The sequence below is a fragment of the Uloborus diversus genome, chromosome 9, assembly GCF_026930045.1.
Source record: "Uloborus diversus isolate 005 chromosome 9, Udiv.v.3.1, whole genome shotgun sequence".
Lineage (NCBI taxonomy): Eukaryota > Metazoa > Arthropoda > Arachnida > Araneae > Uloboridae > Uloborus > Uloborus diversus.
In genome coordinates this window covers 115260738-115283811 of record NC_072739.1, presented here as the reverse complement: position 1 = coordinate 115283811, position 23074 = coordinate 115260738, and positions in this window count along the sequence as shown.

Sequence of the window (23074 nt, the reverse complement as noted above, 5' to 3'; positions counted from 1 at the left end):
GAATTCAAATTTGAAAATGTTTGAATAAGAGACCTCTGCGCTGCTCTCTTCCCTAGTCCCTACAACTGCGTTAGAATACAAGTACGATTGCGTTGCCAAAGATAGCCTAAAATTGCATATTTCAGAGCTTAAAATGTTCGATTTAAGTGTTCGAACATTCTTGACTCTCTTACCGTCTCTAATATAGTCTAAGCTTGCATTTTAAAACTTTAATTTGAGAAAATTTCTTCGCGATGCCTCCGACCCACTAAAGTCGGACTTTAATTTAAAAAAAAAAAAAAAAAAAAAAAAAAAAAAACTAGGAGTAAACTCCAACCACGTTTTTCTCCTAACGTAACTAAAAATTGCCTAAAATTGAGATTTTTGTCCTAAATTAAGCAACTTTTTTTCCCAAGTGATTCCCCCCCCCCCCCCCGCCCCTTCTTTATTTTTCTCTTACAAAAATATGGAAAATTTCATTTTGTCTTTTTTTTCTTTCTTAAGTTTCTATTTTTTAATTCAAACACAATTGACAGTTAAATGTATTAGCTACTTCACAACAAAAGGGCGGAAAATTGAAGAACCGCCCTGGGCAACAAACACTGTAGCTACGCCACTGACCTTAACACAGAGCTTTACGTGTCACAAAATTTTCGGCTATAAGCCGTAACTCACTGATATTTCATCCCATTACTTGCGTAATGATTTCTTTAGGGATGCCTAAGTTTTATGGGGTTTACACACATCCTTGTCTCCAAGACCTTCTTGCATTGTTAAACGGCGTCAACGATCCCAATTTAATGGTTTAGGGTGGGATATGCGCTAGTGAGAAAACACCACTTAGTTTTTGTTGACCAAGGGATAAAAATTAATCAAGAAACATACACTGTAAAAACGATTCAGAAACGTTCCTGGAAAATAATAGGCAGCTGATGTGTCCAATTTTTGTTAGAAACATATCTTGAAAAAACAAGGAACGTTTTCTGATAAAAATCGGTAACCTTTTTGAAATTATCCTTGAAACTTTCGGAAATCTATCCTGTTAAAGTCAGTCATGTCTCGGGAACTGGCAAGAAAAAATAAGTAGGTTGAATGCAATCAGTCAGAACTTTTCCTGATTTATCAAGAAAGCTCCAGGAACATTAGAGCATCCATGGCCAAAGCTACGCGAGACTTGCAAGCAAGAACCATGCATAGTCCTTGCCCGCAATTCCTGCCTCGCAATGACTTATTTGCTCCTGTTGGGAGCTTATTAGTCAATCCGGACGAGCCGTCGTCAACCGAAAGCCGATACAATAAACACTGTTAGCCAATTTTTAAACTGGTAGCAAAAAAAATTTTTCACACCAGTGAAAAGTCTGCATTCACGCATCTTTTAGCAATTTAGGAAACTTTTTTTGCGAAGATACTTGAATTTACGGGGAAATAGGTGAAAACCTTTGAAATCCTGATACGTTCTACCGAAATAAGCAGTCTCACTGCCTCAATTAATCTTTTATTTCTTGAGAAATTCTAAACATTGTGAGTTTTTGAAAGTGTCCCAATACTTATAGTTGTATAGTGGCTTTTGTGGTTTTGGTTATAAAGTGGCTTTTGATAATTATGTAACAAAACAAAGCGACTAGCTTAATTTTTGCAGATGAAAAGACGAAAAAATTTGTTCGTAGCTAAAAGGGGAAGAAGACTCTTATTTCAGAATTTTCAATTGTTGAAATATAGAGAAAAAAAAAATATATATATATATACCAAAAAGAGTTTTCCCTCAAGACAGACCCTTTCCCATTCCCGTCTCTCGTTAGCTGTAACGAGAAAATAAAATTGCTTAACTTTAAAGAAATAGATGAATAAGTAGCCAAAAGATGTATCACCTCAAATCAGTGATTCTCCTTACCTTCTATTTGTTTTCATTTAGTCCGTCTCTTTTTGCCACCATTCCATTTTCAGTAGTAGAAGTAGTTATGCTTTTAACAGGATTTATTTGAAAATAGAGATTCAGAATCGTAAGCGTCTTAAGCCACTTTTAATACAAAAAATGAGGAAGAGTCTCATGTAGTCGAGAGGGAAGAGACAAACGTCTCTTCCCATTTCTTGTCTTGACTTACTAATCCTTGGTGTTGAAAACTTTTCTCAATAAAGAGGAAAACCTCTTTAGCCGATGAAAGCAAAGAAAGTGAATCAGTTTTTATCCAATTCATCCGCTCAATTAAATTCTTTCATTGCTTGATGAAGACAGAGCGCCTGAAAAAAAAAGAAAGAAAACATTGAAGAAAGAACAGGAGCTAGTGATTTTTATCAATTTTACTGCTCCTGGATTGAAACATTACACCCACATTTCTTACTTTCATGGAAGAGTTAACACGCTATACGAATGTTATGTCTTTTATTTTACAGATATAAAAAGAAAAACCTTTTTTTAAAAACAAAAATTTGTCATGACTAACTTGACCCTTAACTTTTTCCTCGCCAAAACAGGACTCATAAGCAATTTACCCTAATTATTTTTTACTTAATTTCTTAATAGTATGCAAAAAAAGTAAAGAAAATAATAAATGCATAACAAACGCGTTTCTTTTGTATTAGAAAAATACACAGGCATTTTCACGTGAAAATAAAGAATTTATAAGGTTTTTTCCGAGGAACAAATTTGTTGAAGTAAGCCAGATGTTGATTTCGAAACAGAATGAAATTCTTGGAAAGACTTAAAATTATTTTTATAATACCATTGCCTTGACTACTGCTATTTTCTCTGGTCCACATCTTTTTCATTACCGGAATGAAACCTTTTCTACTGACTAAATAGTGCTGGACAACTATAAAATATATCGAATAATGATGACCCTACTCGTTCATGCTATTCAAATTATTTCTAGTGATCGTGTCTCGAATTGATTTTTAATTTGTTGTTATAACGTTTGTCTTCTCCAGGTCCCTTTCTAAAAATAGAGCAATTCGATACCCTAAACAGGCCCGGATCTATAAATTTTGGACCCCGTTGCAACAATATCTGAAGGGCCCCTCTAAAGAGGCCAGCAATGTATATTTGCAAAGTTACAAGTCTTAGTGCTAGCTTTTTAAATCAACTTCATGGACCGTCGGGCCCCTTAAAGAGGTAGCCCCCCTCCCCTGCACTGCGGGGTCTGCGGGTATGCAGATCCGGGCCTGGCCCCAAAGCTGTGTTTGGGGACAGCGGGACAGTATGATTGGAGATGAGACTGCTTTGTTCAAAACGGGACGTATGGTCACTTTAGTATCATGACCATATGTTAATATAGGAACATTATTTTCTTTTCAACGAAGATTCACTTCCATTAAAAAAGTAAAAATGCCAAGTGCACAACATAAATTGGCACAGAAATTCTCTAATTCTATGATTGTCAGCAGATAAGATTTCTTGGCAATAAAAAACCCTAACGTTCATCACGTCAGGTGTAAAAATAATTGCAAAAATTACAAATCTTCCTCGAGTTTTCTCGCTAGTAAAATCAAATTTTTTGGATTATTCGAATGTACGAAAGAAAAACTTTTTCTCAGAAACAAAAATGTGTTATGATCGGTTGTTAATACAAGAAACTCATTTTCTTTTTCCTCTAATTCATTGGTTGGCCAATATTTCTCTACTAGCTTCAGTTGCATCTTAAATTTCAACTAAGAAAACTGACCATTTGGTATTGAATAATTTTCATTGACCTTCTCTGATTTTACGATTGTTAGCGGAAAAGATTTCTCGTCAATAAAAACCCTAACGTGTATCACATAAGGTGCAAAAACACATAAAAAAACAATGGCAAAAATTACGAACCTTCCTCGCGTTTTCTCGCCAGTAAAATCGAAATTTAGCGAATTATTCGGATATAAACAAAATCTTTTGTCTCAGAAACAAAAGTTTGTAATGACCAAGTGTTAATAAACAAGAAAAAAAAAACATTTTCTTTTTCCTTTAATTCATTTATTGGTCAATATTTCCCTACTAACTTTTGCTTCTTTTCAAATTTCAACTAAGAAAACAAAAAAAGGTCATTTGATATCGTACAAATTTCCATTGTCGTTCTCATATATTGCGATTGCTAGCATAAATAAAAACCCTAGCGTGCATCACTTAAGGTGCAAAAAAACAATGGCAAATAATACTAGCTTTCCTCGCGTTTTCTCAGCAGCGAAATCAAAATAATTAATTTACTTTTCCTCTAATGCCGTTATTGGTTAATATTTAACTAACAGTTTCTGTTACTTCTCAAATTTCAATTAAGGAGGCAGAAACTGATCATTTGATAACGAATAAATTTCCATTGAGGTTCTCTGATTCTGCGATTATTAGTGGTAAAAATTTCTCGGCAATCAAAACCCCATTACGTGCATCACGTAAGGTGCAAAAAAAAGGCAAAAATTATGAGCCATCCTCGCTTTTTCTCGCCAGAAAAATATAATTTTTTGGAAGATTCGGATACAAGCAAGCAAATTCTTTTGTCAGAGACAAAAATTTGTGTTGGCTGAGTGTTAATACAAGAAAATTAATTTCGTTTTCCTCTAATTCCACTAGTGGTCAATATTTCCCAACTAGCTTCTGTTACTTCTCAAAGTTCAATTAAGGAGGCAGAAATTGATCATTTGGTATCGAATAAATTTCCATTGAGGTTCTCTGATTCTGCGATTATTAGTGGTAAAAATTTCTCGGCAATCAAAACCCCATTACGTGCATCACGTAAGGTGCAAAAAAAAAAAAAAAAAAAAAGGCAAAAATTATGAGCCATCCTCGCTTTTTCTCGCCAGAAAAATATAATTTTTTGGAAGATTCGGATACAAGCAAGCAAATTCTTTTGTCAGAGACAAAAGTTTGTGTTGACTGAGTGTTAGTACAAGAAAATTAATTTCCTTTTCCTCTAATTCCTCTAATTCCACTAGTGGTCAATATTTCCCAACTAGGTTCTGTTACTTCTTAAAGTTCAATTAAGAAGGCAGAAACTGGCTATTGATATCGCATAAATTTTCATTGACGTTCTCTGATTCTGCGATTGTTAGCGGAAAAGATTTCTCGGCAATAAAAACTGTAACGTGCATCACGTAAGGTGCAAAAAACAATGGTAAAAATTACGAGCCTTCCTCGCTTTTTCTCGCCAGCAAAATCGAAATTTATCATCCCGTCGTGAGTTTCTGGAGTGACCCATCGTGTTACTGTTGCGACAATAAGCTGCGGCCGCATCACCATGATTTATCGAGAGCGATGCTATCAAATTAGCGGACCATGTTTCGTTTCGCTCTGTGTAATCCTCAGAACAGAATCGTAATTCACTTCGCTTCAACAAAAAAAGATTTTTTTTTTAAATACTGAGGTTTTTTGTATAATCCTTGTGCGGTGGTTTTTGTGTGCGTTGAAGAACATGTTTGTTTCTTGTAATAGTTCCTTTAGTTCAAATTTATGAAAAAAAGAGTTGGAAGAAAGATCGTATCTGAAAATAAATGTTTCCACAAAGTAGTATTAATCGATCTGTACTACAAAACTTGCGTCACAAGGATTTTTTACTTTTGTTTGTTTATTTATTCATTTTTTATTTTTTGCTTGAAAAGAGCCATTTATTACATGTATTACAGCAGAAGAAAAAGTAACAAAGTCATGCATTATTTGCTAGACAAAGTATAGCAGGTCCATTCCACCGAAAAACATTACATTTTGTCCGTAATGCTTGTGACAGCTCTATATTTAATTTCAAAACATGTAGCAAACAAAATTATTTTTCCCTAAGAAATATCTCACATATGTTTCACTTTTTAGGGAAAACGTTTTTGTTTATTACATTTTTAAAATACAGTACTGCTTGGTTTATCGGTGCTAACTTGAACCAAGAGCAATACGAATAAACGAAAATCCGGATAATCCAGGCAAGAAGCAAAACAAATTCTTAAATAAGCAGACTTATCTTCTATCAAAAAGACATTTTTTTTTGTAACACAGTTACAGGAGATTGATTTTCACAAACACTTCATAATTTACAATTCAGACCATGTTGTTTGTTAACTATTTTATATATAGTTTACTATAGTTTATTTTACGTACTATAGATGGGCGTTGTACATTGAATCAAAATTAAAACAAATATTTGTTGTATTTATAGTTTCAATCTTGCGATCATAATTTAAAATCATTATTCACGTGTACATTTTTTAAGCCCTGGAAATTTCATCCGGATAAACAGGAGATTCTGATAAACGGAAGACGCGTAAACGAGGTTCTACACGCTGTCACGTGCGGGGGTAAAAGTTTGATTTTCGGTGGAGTAGTCTTTTTTTTTTTTTTTGAAACTAACGCAAAAAAAAAAAAAAAAAACCTAGTAGGCATGTATTTCAAGAATTCGCAGCAGTAGATCCATCGGATACTTTGCGAAAATGGGGGTTGTTTCCATCAGTCAAAAGTACTACTTTTAGTCACTGAAGTTGATAGAATGAGCAAAAAAAAAATAACACAGAGCAAGAAAAATCTTTTATTTTTAAAATGTTTGATTTTTAATATTTTTTTAAAATGCCCGCTCTTTCAAACATGGCGTGATATTTATCATGTCACTTTGGTGCGTATTCCACTGGCGCACTGAATGCTGACGATTGCTGTCTACCACGTTTCTAGCTTATGATCATTCAGAAGCGAATTAAATATTGCGCTGTACGCTTTCTATCAATCATATCGTTGCCAGTACATGTGAGTAAAGATGCGAATTAAATATTGAGCTCTGCGCTAATGGCATCAGTGAATGGCATTTCATCACTTGTGATGTCATGTGCAGAAGCGTTAAAAAAAGAATCTGCGCACCGATTAAAATATTTTTTTAAAAATATTAAGCTTTGTCAAATTCTTTAAAAAATTGTCAGATCTTATGTTTTTAGCATGGTCTTTCAAAAAAAAAAAAAATACTTTTAAAATTTCGGAAACGGCCCCCAAAAGTCTGCCCTGAGAGTGACAGGTAAATTCCATCTGAAACATAGCAATTAAAAAGGATATTCGAAGACATGTTTTTGCTTAACTTTCTGTCCGTAACTATGTGCGTATACATAAAAATGTAAGGGCAAATTTAATCCTATTGTTCCGCATGTTACGATAGAATCACCCAGTATATTTTTATGTCAAAGCATATTGAACAATTTTTTGTTGGGGTACTTTTTTAGATTCGTTGAAGTAAAAGATCTACAACTGTGCAGCTTAAAAATGATTTCTTCGTGCTTATCTTCATATGTGTGCACCACTTTTCTTCAGTTCTTTACTTTAGGTATCTTTTTACTTATTTTTTTAAATGTATTCGATTTGTTTTCTTACTTTCCTGTTTTTTGCTATTTATATATCAGTTTTTGAGCAATCAAGATTATTTATTGTTTTTACTTTGTCGTGACTCGGCGTTAGTTTTATTCGCTTTGTGATTGGCAGATAACGAGTTATAAGTTTTGAAGAACTTTGTGAGTTTTTGAAAATGCGTCGTCAAGAAATTTAGCGGAGCATTGTGAATTTTTGAAACTATGCCACCAAGGAGCTTTTTGTGGTTTGAAAATATGTCACCAAAGAACTTCATGAATTTTTGAAAATGTGTAGCGAAAAAGCTTTGTGAGTTTCTTTAAACATATTTCTAATTAGCTCGGTGGATTTTGAAAATATGTACTCACGGAGCTGTGTGAATTTTTGAAAATAATATATTGCCAACGTTCATGATTTTTTCGAAAATATATTGCCAAAGTGCTTACTGAGCTTTTGAACATGCGTCGCCAAGGAAATTTAGCAATTGTTTGGAAAAATGGCACAGACGAACTTGATGAATTTTTAAAAATATGTCACGAAACAGTTTTTTTGAATTTTTGAACATATGTTGCTCAACTGTTTAGTAAATTTTTGAAAATATGTCGCTATTATACCGAGTTGAAGTTTTTAAAAAATAAAACTCCAAGAAGTTGGGAAAAACAAAAATTAAACTTTTTATTGACAACGTTTTTATGTTTTTATATTGCAGAAAATTACATTCTTGAAAAAAATTCACTTTCTAAAATCAATAAAATCATTTGAAAATAAAAACATTCAGGTTTTTTTTTTTTTTTCGAAACAGTTGTTTTATTGTTTGTTAACTCTTTTTATTTCCATTCATATTGCAATTTTCTTTACAAACTTATGCACGCGTTTTTTTCCCCAGTCATTTCCACTCATTTGTTAAATTAGTTTTATTTATTTATTTATTTATTTTTATCGCTATGAAGATGTTTTCATCTACTACATGAATTTCTTGATATTTTATTGTGGTTTGTTATAAAAATGATTTTTTTTTTATAATTCCGAATTATAGGTTATAGCTGCGAATTTGCGACATTGGTTGAACAGATAGATCGCCGCTGAGTAGAAAAACACTCAAAAAAAAAAAAAAAAAATCGAAACCAACTGTGATAAAAACACATTTTACATAATTCTTGCAAAACTTCTCAGACGCAGTTTCCTTTGTTTTTAAAACGTTTCACGTGCTCAAACAGTGGGAAATACTGGCGTCAGCGAGAAAAAGTTTTTCTTTTGTAATGATTCTGAGGACTGTGTGTGACTTGCAAGTCATTCAGACTCTCGGCGCCTCAGACCTACCTGGCGAAGATTTATTTCAAATGAAATATCCTCGATGAGCAGCCGATGCGAGGGTGGGCGACTCTTTAGGAATAATTTGGAGATTCATGCACGCGCAAATGTATAAAGGGACCGTTGAAAAATTGACTGACAGTGGTTTCATGGTTGGATGGTTATTTTCTAGATCCTGGATTTGACGTAACTGCACATTCAGGGACGCCCCAATGGGAGGTCAAAGTGACCTTCCAAAAATTATTGTGTGCAACTTATTGTGTGCTGGATGCTGTTTTTGTCTGAAGAAGATTGTGTAAAGTCGAGAGGGTTGGGTGTAAATAAAATCGATTCTTGGGGACCGTAGGAGCCATTAGAAGAAACAAGAAATTCAACGAGTATGGTCTTGTCGCAACTTGTGATTGCAAAAAACATAATTTGAATTCAGGATGTCAAAACTCAAACTATTATTATTATATTTTTTAAAATTATTATTATTGTTATTATTGTTATCATCATCATCATCATCATTATTAATCATCAGCATCATCACCACCTTTACCATCATCATCATCTTCATCACCGCCACCACCATCACCATCACCATCATCATTTAGTATTTGCAATAGCAGAATAGTTTAAAGAGGGCACTCGATCTCTCGAGCTTGATAGACTGATTAACTATTACCCTAGTCGGGACCCAAGACAGCTTCTACGTTACATGTAGGTTTCTACAGATTACATTCTGTTATTAAATACTATCTTCTTGATCAGACAATAACAGCCTATCGTCGGCCACATAAAAAGAGGAAAAAATAGCTTATGACTAAAATATCTGTGATTGATTACAAACTTGTTTTATTGTTTGCAATAGCAAAATAGCTTCTAGAGGGCAATTGATCACCCGCGTTTGATAAATTGACTACGATGAGCCTAGTAGGGTTCAAACACTGCTACCGTTCGACGCTTTTGCATTTCCGTTATTCTTATGATATACATACAAATTACATTACATTCCCTAGTTAAATGCTTCCCTTTCTTCCCGATCGCACAAAAGCAATACTATCATTGTCCCCTTAAAAGCAGGAAGGAAAAAAAAAACATTGTGACTAATATATCTGATGTGGTTTAATCAAAACTTATTTTAATGTTTGAAATATCAAAATAGTTTCAAGAGGGCACTTGGCCACCGGAGTTTGATAAATTGGCTACGATCAGCCTAGTTGGGTTCAACCTTAGAGCAGGAATTAAAATGGAGGGAACAAGTCCAATCATTGGCTAAGCAAAAACTTGAGCAAAGAGCTCAAGTCACGTGACTCAACAACGACGAATGATTGACACGTTTGGAGTGAAACTAGAGAAAGAAACATGTTTTCTTCCAATGCTTTTCATTAAAATCTATCACGTGACTTGGGGTCTTTCCTACGAATGAAAGTTTTCACTCCCTCTATTTTATGTCTTCTCAATGGGTTCAACTCTGCTACTGGTCGTAGCTTTCGCATTTCTTTTGCTAATTATAATACAAACACAGGTTACACCTCCTTTCTTCCTGATCACACAAAAGCAATACTATCCTAGCCCCCTTAAAAGAAGGAAGGAAAAAAAACATTGTGACTAATATATTTGTGGTTTATTGCAAATTTGTTTCAGTGTTTGAATACTCTTCTGAAGCCAATAAAGATATAACCACAAAGCTGACGAAGTGCTTTCTCGGTATGGCTCAGCATGTCAAAGAGTTTCTCTTGACCTCCAAATCGGTGAACTCCTTTGCAATGTTTTGACAGACCATCATCGAAGTGCGCTTCCCCGCTGCGCAGCAAGAATTGAGCTGGGAAAATGACTTTCAGTCTCGCGGATGTGGAGTGGAAGGGTTTGGCATCTGATTTACGGAAATTACGTAATTAAGCTTTTACGGCTGAAGAAAAGACGTGTCAGCTGATGGATAATCAAGGGTGTTACTAGAGAATTACGATGACGCTTGTCAATAAAGTATCTAGTTTTGTTTCTTTATTCATGAGAAAAATTACTTTTGGTGATAAAAAAATAGCTTTTCTTCCATTACTTCTTTTTATGTTTTTCAAATGCTTTTTTTCTGTCAGTTATATTACATCGCTAACTGGAAGGGGAAAAGAATACAATTTAAAAAAAAAAAATTGTGGACACACATGAGAGAGACAACAGACTTTCTGTAGGATTACTAAATTTGTTTTAGTGAAAATTAAGCGAAGTAATGTAGTAAATAAGCGGAATTTGCTTGCCGCTTTACACAGAAAGAGCGGTTATTTGTGCCAACTAGATAGATTTTATACCATTTGCTTATCAGAAAGAGTGGTAACGTGCCACTAGATAGATTTCATATCAGTTTCTCAACCGTACTTTCTTCTAAGTCAGTGGTGCTCAACCTCAACATACGTTGTAAGGTTAAATGTCACAAATTGAAAACAATGTTAACTTTCGATACAATTGATCATTATCACATAAACTAAAGAGGAGCGTTGCTTTCCTCCAAGACTTCTAATGATGTTTTGGTTAAATTATTTCAAGAATTAACTGTTCGGAATCGTATTTGTTAACTAGTATTACTCTTTTAGCTTTCACAAAGTTGAAAGTTGACCAGCTACTGACTCTGTCCGAATCTATGTTGGTCCTAGTCAATTTGTCAATCATCAATAAAGATCAAGTGCCCTCTCAAAACTATTCAATTCATTGCATAATCACAACTGTTTCCGGAAAACTAGTTCCGGAAAACCTGCAACTCAATTGTGAAAGTAATTTTTCTTATTTTAAAATATAGTTTGAAGTTTTGGTAGTTTTAAGAAATAACCACTGATTCAACCCTCAACACCTAAACTATATCTTTTCTGTTTTTTTGTAGAACGAGGTAGTAAGTTCGGTATGGCAGCAGGCTTGTGGACGAAAGGTCATCGTGACTTCGATATCGGTCTTTATAGAATATCTGTGTGCGTTAATGGCAACTGGTGCAGGTGCACGTTAAATTTGTTATGGTCTCAAATTCCTCCCAGTTCCCATTGCAAATCAGTGTCTCTGGGGGTCTCAGATCAGAAATTGTTGGTCTAGATGAGAGAGACTGATTCCCTAATTCACCAGATTTATCGACTCTTGGTCGTTACTGAACTGACATTTGAACCGCTGATCGAAGACTTATTATTTCTTGAAGTCGGCTCCGACCGACGCAGTGGTTTGGATGTCTGTTGTAGCGGGTTGAATGCTCATAGTGAATAAGGAAGTGAGCTGTTTTCATGAGTTCACCCAGGTCGTGAACTACTTCTGTGGTTGGCACGGGGGACTCTAGGGTATAGTCAAAGTGTCCTTTTTCTGTGCAAGCTATTCGCGCTGAACTTTTCAAATCCAGAATTATAATATGAATTTAAATATCACCTATTAGCTTTGTAGCTCTCCTTCGAGCCCTTTCTAATAACGAAAACTCCCCTTTAAAATAAGGTGATAGTATACTAAACAGCATACCCCAAATGAAGTTGGGTCAAACTTTCGAGAGACAATGTTTTGTGCATAACACCAAAACAAACGAGCTCATGTGTGCATCACATGACTTTCTTTTACACCAATTTAATGATAATAGCGCCTTGGAGTAAGCAAGGAAACATTAAATATTTTCTTCTCTAGTTTCTTGCAAACCGAGGCAAAAAAAATGTTTTGCACAGATTTATTTCTCCATTATTGGCAATTTTAAAGTGATTTAGTGGTAAACTCTTTAAATATCACCAACATTAGCCAAATTAAAACCAGACTTAAAAGTTGAAAAAAATAAAATTAAAAATTGCCAAGTTGGCGACTAAACTTGGCTGCCAAAGGCTTGGCGATATATCACTAAGTGTTTGACAAATTATAACACCACTTCAGTTAACATTGAAATAAACAATAATTTCCCCTCAAAAAGGTGTAAAAGACCCCCTTAGGAACATCTGAATGCAACACCAAAAGGGAAGGCGCACAACTAGACCCCCACTAGGAGTCTACGTACCAAATTTCACCTTTCTAGGACATACCGTTGAGTTATGCGAGATACATATGCACATACATACGTACAAACGGATGTCACGGGAAAACTCGTTGTAATTAACTCAGGGATCGTCAAAAATGGATATTTTGGGTGTCTGTACGTTCCTAGGCATATATCCACGTGCGGTCGGGTCAAAAAAAAACTTCAACATTCATTCGGGGGTGAGCAAAATGGAAAAAGGTAAATTTTTGAGTGAAAATTTTTTCGCGAATGCAATGCTTCCTTTTTTATAAAAGGAAGTAAAAAAGAAAGTTTTTTTAAATTGCTTCTCATTAAGGATATTTTGATGTTTAACTACAAAAGCTCTTTTATTAGTCAAGCCCAAGTAGATCCTGCAACTCCATAATGAAATTCCAGTTCAATATCTTTAAAATTTAAAAAGTTACCAGCGATCTAATGCAATTGGCCTCTTATTCCTTGAGAAATCCGTAAAAACGTGAATTTTTTAAAGTGTCGCAATACTTTCGGTGATATAGTGTGTGTTAGTATTGTTTATTTATTTATTTATTTTTTTTATTTTTTTAAAACAATGTTGTAATTTCTTTTCTTTTTTTTTTTTAGTTTTAAGGAAATTTTCTTTGCTTTACTTTTTTATGTATTTATTTTTCTGTGTGGGTACAGTAAATTTTTTTCCTAATAAAATTTTCTTTATCATTTGCGAGATAAAAACACAAAGAGCTATACTGTAAATATTTCAAAAGCAACATTTTTATTGTAACATGTATCGCAGCGGTCAGATGTGGTGATATACAATAAAATCTACGATCTTTGTATGGAAGTACATTTTAAGTAGCACTTAGATGTTATCTTCTCCGTGAAAAATAACATGAATAAAATAGAACTGCTTTCTGCTAAAGACGTATTATATGAAAAAATATTATAACTTACACCTTTCTTTCCTTCTTTGATGTCAGAGCAAAACATTTATAAAAACAAACCAAATTCATGGTCATCTATCTGACAGGGTTACGAAAACTGTCCATTCTTTCGAAAATCTCTAAGGCATTCCACTCACTCTTGCAGAAGATGGAACATTTTTCTTCGAGAGAAAAATGGCCAACAAATCGCATGTAGCTATTACCAGACGCATTTAGCGCCACGTTTACGACTGAAAAATTCATGTAGTTTTTGCGTGGACAAAAATCTTTGAAACAAATTGCGTTAGCTAAGTGACTCGACGTTTTGTTCTTTGGCAAAGCTCAAGAAAATAATAATAATAATAATAATAATAATAATAATAATAATAATAATAATATAAATCAAATGTGCAAATATTTGTCTTAAAATACGATTCATGTAAATGAGCAAATTTTTTAAATGTTGATAAATAACGCTATTGCTGTAAAATATTGGAAATCCTGACTTTAAAGTTATTCTTAAACCCCGATTTTCAGTTTCATGAGGAACTTGGCAAAAAAAAAAATACTAGACCGTAAAATACGGAGAACACATGGAAAGCAAAAAAGAAAAGAAAAAGAAATAATAAAAAATATTAAAAATCAATTTGAATTTTGACAACTGGAATTCAAATTATGTTTTTCGCAATCACGAGTGTATGTGTGTATGTAGGCGTGTGTGTTTGTGTCTGTGTGCAGGCATGAGTGTGTGGGTATGTGTGTGTAGAGGTGCGTTTGTGGGTAGGTGTGGGTGTATGTGTAGGTGTGTCGGGTGTGTATGTGTAGGTGTCGGTAGGAGTGTGTATGTGTAGGTGTGGGTACTTGTGTGTATGTGTAGGTGTGGTAGGTGTGTGTATGTGTAGGTGTGGGTAGGTGTGTGTATGTGTAGGTATGGGTAGGTATGTGTATCTGTAGGTGTGTGTATGCGTGTGTGAGTATGTGTGCAGGTGTATGTATGTGAATGTGTGTGTAGGATGTAGACGCAACCTGGAGACTTTGCTCGCTAGAAGAACAGCATCGGGACCGGCCGGTCGACGGTGGTGCTGCAGAGGGAGGCGGGGGGAAAATAAAATCATAGGAATATCAAAAGAGTCAAATGAGAGCAATGAGCAATGTGATTGCTCAATAAAGGTATTAAAGACAACTCTTTCAAAACGTATATATCCGTATTTTATGATAAGAACATTATTATGCATAGCATTTTAAGATCATTTCAACACATTAAGAAGCGAATCCGGGCGTTTAGGGTGAAAATAGTCTGTAATAATGGATTGCTTTTTAGTCACCGAGTTCAAAATGAACGCAGCACTAAATTTTCGCGAGCCTTAACTTTCACGAGAATGGAGATATCGGCGATTTCGCGAACTGAAAATTTCGCCCATTTTGTATGAACAGAACCATAGAGTCAGAAATTACATAGAGAGGCCCCGCTATACTAAGAAATTGAAGCCGGAAGTTGCACCGCTGTATCCCAAGTTCCTTAGCTTTTTGAGATACATCCTGATTCAAAACACTCCATTACTGAATCTCAATTGGTTGTTAATTTAAACTTAGATATCGTTGCAATTTTATGAAGCACGTTTTCGTAATTGCATTAGAACATGAATTAAAATGCAAACCAATCCGCCAGCTACTTTATACGGTCCCTTTGCGAGATTGGTAAAAACTATTCTCCCGAAGCGAGCATGTTATCATAACCCTGCTCATCATTGCACCGCTGTATCCCATAATTCCGGCTTCAATTTCATCTCCTTTTTACCATAGATGGAGCCTCTCTATGTATATTTCTTTACTCTGTAGAACATAACTGAAAGTTGGAAGAAAAGAAAAATTCACGAGGCTTAGATTTTTGCGATTACGAAAATCGCGAAAATTGAAACCTTCCGAAAATATGTGCTTTTACAGTATTTTAAACATTTTTTTCATTTTTTATCTCGCTAGTGAAAACGTAAAAGGAGAGGAATTCATAAATAGCAAACTAGTAATCCGAGTAAAATTAACATTTTAGTGTACGAAAAAACTAGAATCTGATGAAAAAAACGTGAAATGCAGGAAAAACGAAGATTCTGGGACCCAAAATCGGGGTCTCACTATAATAGTGAATTGATCCGTTAGCTTCAGGCATCATTAATGGATGCAATGTATTAGACAGCCCGGTTATCTCATCCAGAGACTGCAGTTTCCTTCTTATTAGAACTCTTCAGGCTGGAATAGGGAAAAATAGGAACAAAATTGCAGATGCAATAACCGGGCTGTCTGGTATATTACATGTAGTTCTGGGGGGGAGGCATAGGCGGATTTATGGGGGGGCAGAGGGGGGCAATGCCCCCCCCCCAGTTTCGGGAGAACTTTATATAGTAACAACACATCTTCTAAAAATTAAATTTTTTTTTTCTTTTTTGAATAGTTCAGAAGGGCATGGGTGGATTTATAGGGGGCAATGCCCCCAAGTTTTGGAAGGACTTTATATAGTAACAACACACTTTCCAAAATCTTAAAACAAAAAATCAAGACTTTTCTTTTTTGAATAGTTCAATGAAAATGAAGAGAAAAGCGAGTGTCCTTTTCTGATGGGAGAAAAGAAAAGAGGTGCGGGGAGGGGGGACGAACATTAAATACAAATAGTACAGCTGTCACTGAGGTGCTGAAAATGTGTCTAAGTTCACTATTTTGGATTGAAAACCATTGGGCAAGTATATGAATGAAAATATAGGCTAAACGAGCTATGCATTAAGCTGCAGCACTTATACTAATTGACGATTGTTTTAACAAATTAGAACCTAAAGCAAAGGGGGGAAAACTCCCCCCCCCATTCGCGCCAACAGAACGATCTACTCATTATGATTTGTGTCCACATTTCAAGTACTATTTGTGCATAATATTCTTAGTAGTTCTTAGTAGATTAATTGGCCTTTTGAGAAATTCTACAAAACATTTATCCCCTCTCTCTCTCTCTTTAAAAGAGAAAAAATAAATTCTACCGCACACTGAATAAATTTCAGTCATCTGAGTGTTCTGATTAAATGAATCTTTTTATTTAGAGGGAGAGTACAATTTTACTTACTTTATAAATACTGTTTAAAAAGTAAGGTGTCATAATCATCTAAGTCTAAGTGAGTCAGTCCTCGTCATTATTGAAATCTAAATAATTGAGTCATAAAAAGTTTTGGAAACATTTGCTGAAATTTTATAAAAGTTTATAAAAACTTAACAAAGATTGGTAAAATCGTAAAAACCCTTTAACCGTAAAAACTGACGAATTTTCGTAAAAATTACAAAAAATCAAGCAAAAATTTTCAAGTAAGAGTAAATTACAAACAGGGGCGAAGTCGCCTATAAGGTAAACAAGCTATTGCTTAGAGCCCCTGCTTCGAAGTGGGTCCCTAACTCCCCCCCAAAAAAAAAAAAAAAAAAATTCATGATTCGTTCCTTAAAAAATGGAAATTGCTTGAAAAAACTAATTACATTTTTAAGTGCTTGAAAACCTTGAATATTTGGAAATGTGTGGCTACAAACCTTAAATTTTAAAATTTCTAACAAATAGTATAAACGGGGAGGAATGCCAAAATATGCCAAATTCAGCGCCTTACCACATCCTGCATAAATTAAAAATGTAAAAATCATGGTTCTCACGTTTGTAGCATATTATTTAAAATTAATTTTTGTGACTGACATGTATCATATCTTGCTATTTATTCAATCCTGAATGCAGTATTTTGGAAATTCTTTTGTATTGATTGAAATTTTTATCTTACTTCTTCTCCATATTGTTTATCTGTTTAGCACGGAAAAAAATACACACTACTTCTATTTCTTTTCGTTTACTGCCCCACTTGCAACTGAAGAAAAGCTGTTGGCACGAGAAATCTATGGTTTCTTTTTCTTTTAAATTTAAAATAACTATTTCTCACAAAGTTAGAACAGGACTGAAAAAATTTACAATCAAGTGCTAAAATATCAGAGACTGGAAAGCACAAATGAAGTGCGTTAAATAATTTTATTTATTCTAGAGTCCTTGAAAATAATTAGATAAGTCTTGAAAATCCTAAGCAAAGTGGGCTCCAATTACTTCTACTGCATATTGTTAATCTGTTTAGCCAGGGAAAAAAAATGATACACTACCTTTCTATTCCTTTTCGCTTTCTGCACTACTTATAATTTAAAAAAGGTTGTTGCAATGAGAAATCTATAGTTTATTTTTTCTTTCAAACTTAAAATGGCTGTTTCTTACAAAGTTTGAACAATATTGTACAACTGTATAATCTAGTTATCAATTTCTATGTCTGTCCAATTAACCTTTATAAGGCTTCAAAATGCAGAATTTTATATCCATTTAACAAAATTTCCTCGGGGGGAAAAACCCCGGCCCCCTAAAATTGGAGATATTCTATTTCCCACTTAAAAGGGAGCCTTGCGTCACTCTCTCTTGATACCAGCTCCCTCTCTTAAGGTCGATTCAAAAAGGACAGCATGAAAACACACATTAATGAAAACGACAGACAAAAAAGTAAAGCATGGACTTATGCATCACAGGAAACAGACAAAAACACGGGGGTGGGGGGGGGGGCAATAAAAATGTTGCTAAAAAAAAGGAAATCCTGCCCCCCCCCCCCAGGAACTCAGTCCTAAATCCGCCTATGGGGGGAGGGGGTTTAACCTTAGCCCTGGCTTAGGGGCTAAGTTACTGCTAAATTAATAAATTATATATATATATATATATATATATTTAAACATTAACACTGATTGAATTTGGCATTTATTATCAAAACCAGAGCAATCACTATTTAAAATTTTGCAAAAAAGACAAAAAAAAAAAAAAAAAAAAAAAACATTCGTGAGGCCAAAAATTTTGCTTTTATTTCCAAAAATTTCCGTTTTTTGTTTTAAATGTACACCATTCGAAAAGAATCACTTGAATTTTTGGTTGTTGAAAGAAATATTTACTAATACATATTAATTTCTTCATGAAAAATCCCCTTTTGAGTAACTGTAAAAGCCTCTTCAGTAAGCATGTGTTGTTCATTGGAACGGCGTTTAACCCGATAGCAGATTTTTTTTTTTTTTTTTGAAGTGATAACTTCTTATGGGAGGGTAAACGGATTGTGACATAACGCGCGTAACGGCGCAACTCTCGTCTGGCAATCCTTTCGTTCACGCATAGGACAGATGCGCGCATGGTCGGGGAAATTATGTTTTTTTTTTTTACTCTTTGGGTCAGCTTTAAGCGTTAATTAATAGTGGAAAAAGTAATGAAACTAACAGAAGATGGATGATCGTAGCAACATACGCAACGCCCTAACGAAAGGTGAGTTTAATAATACAATATCATACCAATAACATTGTAAACAATATATATTCAAAACAGCATTTAATCTTTAAATTTATTTTCAAAACAAAAACATCTTTGCTATTAGTTATACTAAAAATATCTCGCTTCATTTAGGGTTTTGAACTGTGATAAGGTGTACATATTTTAAACGAACTTCATCCTCGCAGACAACGCGGGGGTTGGTGACAGCCGAGAAAACAAAAATAATAAATCCTTATATATTATTTCGGTAGCTTGTTTTTTTGTTCATCGATTTCTTTGATTTACACCTCATTTTAAAGTTTATCGTGCAGGCTAATGACGAAAAATAGACCCACGTTCTAAAAATTGTTTTTTTCTGTCAAACATACCTGTTTTGGAGCACCAGACTGAGGTTTTCGGTTACATTTATAAGTTTAACTGGTGCTGTTGGCCAGCTTGATCGGCAGAGCGTTCGAATGGTAACCAGAAGAACGAGTGTTCGGGCCCGGCCCGGACGATTTGCATCAAAGAATTGGACAAATATCGCGCAATACATGAACGTATGAGAACACAAAATAACACAAGTGAGGTAATAAATGTGATGGAAACGCTCCTTGGTGAAACGAAATATATTTTTTTGTTTGTTTTTGAAGCTTTGGCCCCGGTCAGAAAACTAAAGCATAATGTTGGCGAAAATATAAGTATCAGGTTTAAGATTTCAGACTACAATGCAGGGTTGGCAAAAACCCGGGTTTTTTTAAAAAAGCCCATGGACCCAGGGTTTTTTGGGTTTTTTTTAAATAAAACCCAAAAAAAAACCCAACTAAAGCTGGGTTTTTTGAAAAGAAATGTGAGTTTTTTTATCTTTTTTTATGGAAAATGTGGGGTACTTGTAGCATATTGTACCGTAAGTATATTGACAAAGTAAAAAAATCGTCTTGGAGTAAAAAAAGCTGGGAAATTCAGCGTTTTCTGAAGAAAAGTAAAAAAGACGATGAAACCCCAAGAATGGTGAAGTTTCAGATTTTTTGGTTTCCATAATTGCCAACAGTTAAGAAAAAGTTACTTCTCAAGTTATAAAATCTATTGTTCGTTTGTAATTAATTCCTTTTTTTTTTTTTTCCTTTTACTTTATTGTATTTCATTTTGTTACGCAAAACTACTGTAGAACCTCAAATAGTTTAAATCCCTTTATACTGAATTCCAGCTTAATCAAGACATTTCTTTGAATTTTATGTTGCCGGTTTTTCTATTTCTGTGTACAGAGTAAGAAATATTAAACTTTTTCGTAAGATAATGAAAATACTGTAAATCCTATTCTGTTTTCTGTTCGACCGTTTGTGAAACCTGTTAATTTCTAAAAAATATACCTTGTTTATTCAAGATTTGTGACCTGTTGGTTTGCAGAAAATTGGTTTGCTTTAATTCAAATGAAAGCCTTTTAGCTAGAGTAGTTTCCTCTGTACAATCTACAAATATTGAGAAAATCAGACATGACAGGACTTAGTCAAGATAATTTGAGTTATTTATTGACCAGTTAAAGAAAAAAGTTAAATATATTTATTTAAAATCTTTGAAGTATTTTTTAATGCTGTTAAGAGTTAAAAAATTCTATTAAAGTTCAAAATTCATGTTTTATGTCCATTGGCTGTGGTGAAGAACAAATAAAAAAGAAGTTTAAATTGTTAAAGTATTTAAATTAATTAATTTTTTTAAAAACTTCTCGGAAAATTTAAAAAAACCATAAAGTGGGCTAAATAATGGGGTTTTTTTAAATGGGTTTTTTCAAAAAAACCCATTGGGTCCAACCCAGTTGGGTCCAATCCGGCCAACCCTGCTACAATGGAATAGTTTTTTGATCAGAAAAAAAAATCGTATACTGAAATGTAAATTCTTCTAATGACAGTTTTTGACCTTTTGTACAAATAAAAAAAAAAATTCTACCACAAATTGAAATTATGCTTTTCATTTAGTTAAACTATGAATATTTATTAGAATACGAAGTAAAACATTAAAATTACTAATAACTTGATGGGTAAAATATCATTTTTTTTCCTTCTTTCGGGAAAAATCAAATAGCCAGTCACATTCGAAAAGCTACGCTTAAAAAAACGAACTTAGTTAAAATGATTTTGCATTTTAACTGTTCGGTTAAATGATGAACACGTGCTGCCATCTAAGCCATAACGGTTCAAGCAGCCTGCGATAACAAATTGTATAAATTTTCAAAAATAAAAACACTTCTCTTCAATATCTGACCCTTTTTTATTTCTGTAGATTATTTTTCTGTCGGTATGCGAGATCTTTCTTATTTCTTGAAGAAATTCCCCACTCATTTTAAAGCTTATCGGGCCGGCTAATGACAAAAAATAGCCTTACGGTCTAAAAAATCAATTTTTCGGAAACGCCCCTTGCAGTTGCAAAACTTTGATACAGCCTGTAGTTCTTATGTATTTTTTAAGCAAAATTTTAATACAATTTTCCAATTTTTTGTGTCGCTTTCGGTGAAAACAAAATTACAATTAACCTGTTTGTTATTTATTATTTTTTAAATAAAGCTTAAAAGCACTGGACTTAGTTGTTCGGTTTTATTGATGTTTTTTTCGGTAGAGCATTCGGCTATGAACTAGCTGAACTTCGAATCCGCGCCCGAGCTGTCCGACATTATAGCTAATTTAGATTAATATTACGCATTACATGTACTCATTACATACAACAGATAACACACGTAAGGCAATGAAATAAATGCGACGGGAATGCTACCTGGCGTTTTCACTTCCTTATGCAGGCTACAGTTATTATTCAGATAAGTTGACTATTAACCAAAGAGTGTTCTTCCTTTTTTTTTTTTTTTTTAAAAAAAAAAAAAAAAGCTTTGACTCCGTTCACACAACTAAGCATAATATAAGCAATAAAAATTATTAGATTTAAAAATTTAGTTCTCAAGAGAATCCTTTTTGTGTAGAAAAACTTTTTCATTGTATGCTGAAAAGTATATGTTCGACCTTTTGTATAAATTTAAAAATATTACGTCAAATCAACTTCATTTGTAGGAAACTATTTTCTGCTCTTCTGCTTTCGGGGGGGGGGGGGGACGCATTTTGTCTATGTTCTAAAAATTACACTTAAAAATTGGACTCAGTTCAACTGGTTTTGGTTTTGAATTTTAAATGCTCGATTAAAAGAAAAACATGTGCTGATATTCAAGCCGTAACGGTTAAAGTAGCCTGCTATGCGAAATTGTATCATTTTTCAAAAAATCGAACACTTATTTTCAATTTAATTTATTATTTCTGTAAAATGTTTGTTTCAATCGCTACGCGAGATCTTCCTCATTCCTTAATCAAATTCCATGTTTTACGAATAATTTTAAAGCGTATCATGCTGACTCATGCTTTTCTCGAATCACTCAGTCACACTTTTAATGATATTTATGTTTGCATTTACCCCTGTCCTTCTAAAGAAGATTGGTCAAACTCCTTGATTCAATATTCACTCTTTTTAACTAGCAGAGTCAATGTGTTTTTCACGCAACCCTCTCACCAACCTGGAGTCTGAAGACTCTTAAACAGCGTCCGCACATTACGTTCGCCACGTAAAGCGGTGAGAGTAACGACTTCCGAAAAGGGAGAAGCATTCATACTTTGCGAACGCGAAAAACGCACATGTCAGTCTGTCACCCAATAGAGAGAGAACGCTCATCTCGTGGAGACCAATGAAATACGACGCCCAACTCTACGGACGTCAGAGCCGTCAGATATCTGGCTTCTCGTCCCGTCGACGGGTCCCGTACAACACGGCTTGCTGTCATGGCAACGCCGGCCGAAAACTGGTTTTAGGGAGATTAGTACACGTCGGTGACGGATGTGCGGACGCAGTGTGAATGTTGCATTATTCAACTTCATGTTTGCATTGAAAATACGTATAGTCAAATGGTGAGCGATGATCAAATTATTGCAACGTGTATTTAACGAGGTTTTGTTACTGATGTCTTCAAATTACATGCCTTCTTTTGTGCGTTTACTTTTTTCCGTTTACTTTAATCTGTTAACTTTTTTCAATTCTTCTTCATAATGTTCCTTCTCTGAAATTTTTAAAGAGTGAAATGCCACATGAAAGGATTCGAAGAACAGTACGGAGTTTTGCGCGGGTCGACTAGTAAACATTTAATTTGTTCATCACAGAGAAAAATCTAAAATCTTTCGTAAGTTTGAGTGTTTTTTCTGATAAACGAAATATTTAGAAACGACGCGTCATTTAATCTATTGTTTTTGCTCCGACATCAAAACTTATGTTTAAAAGTAGTC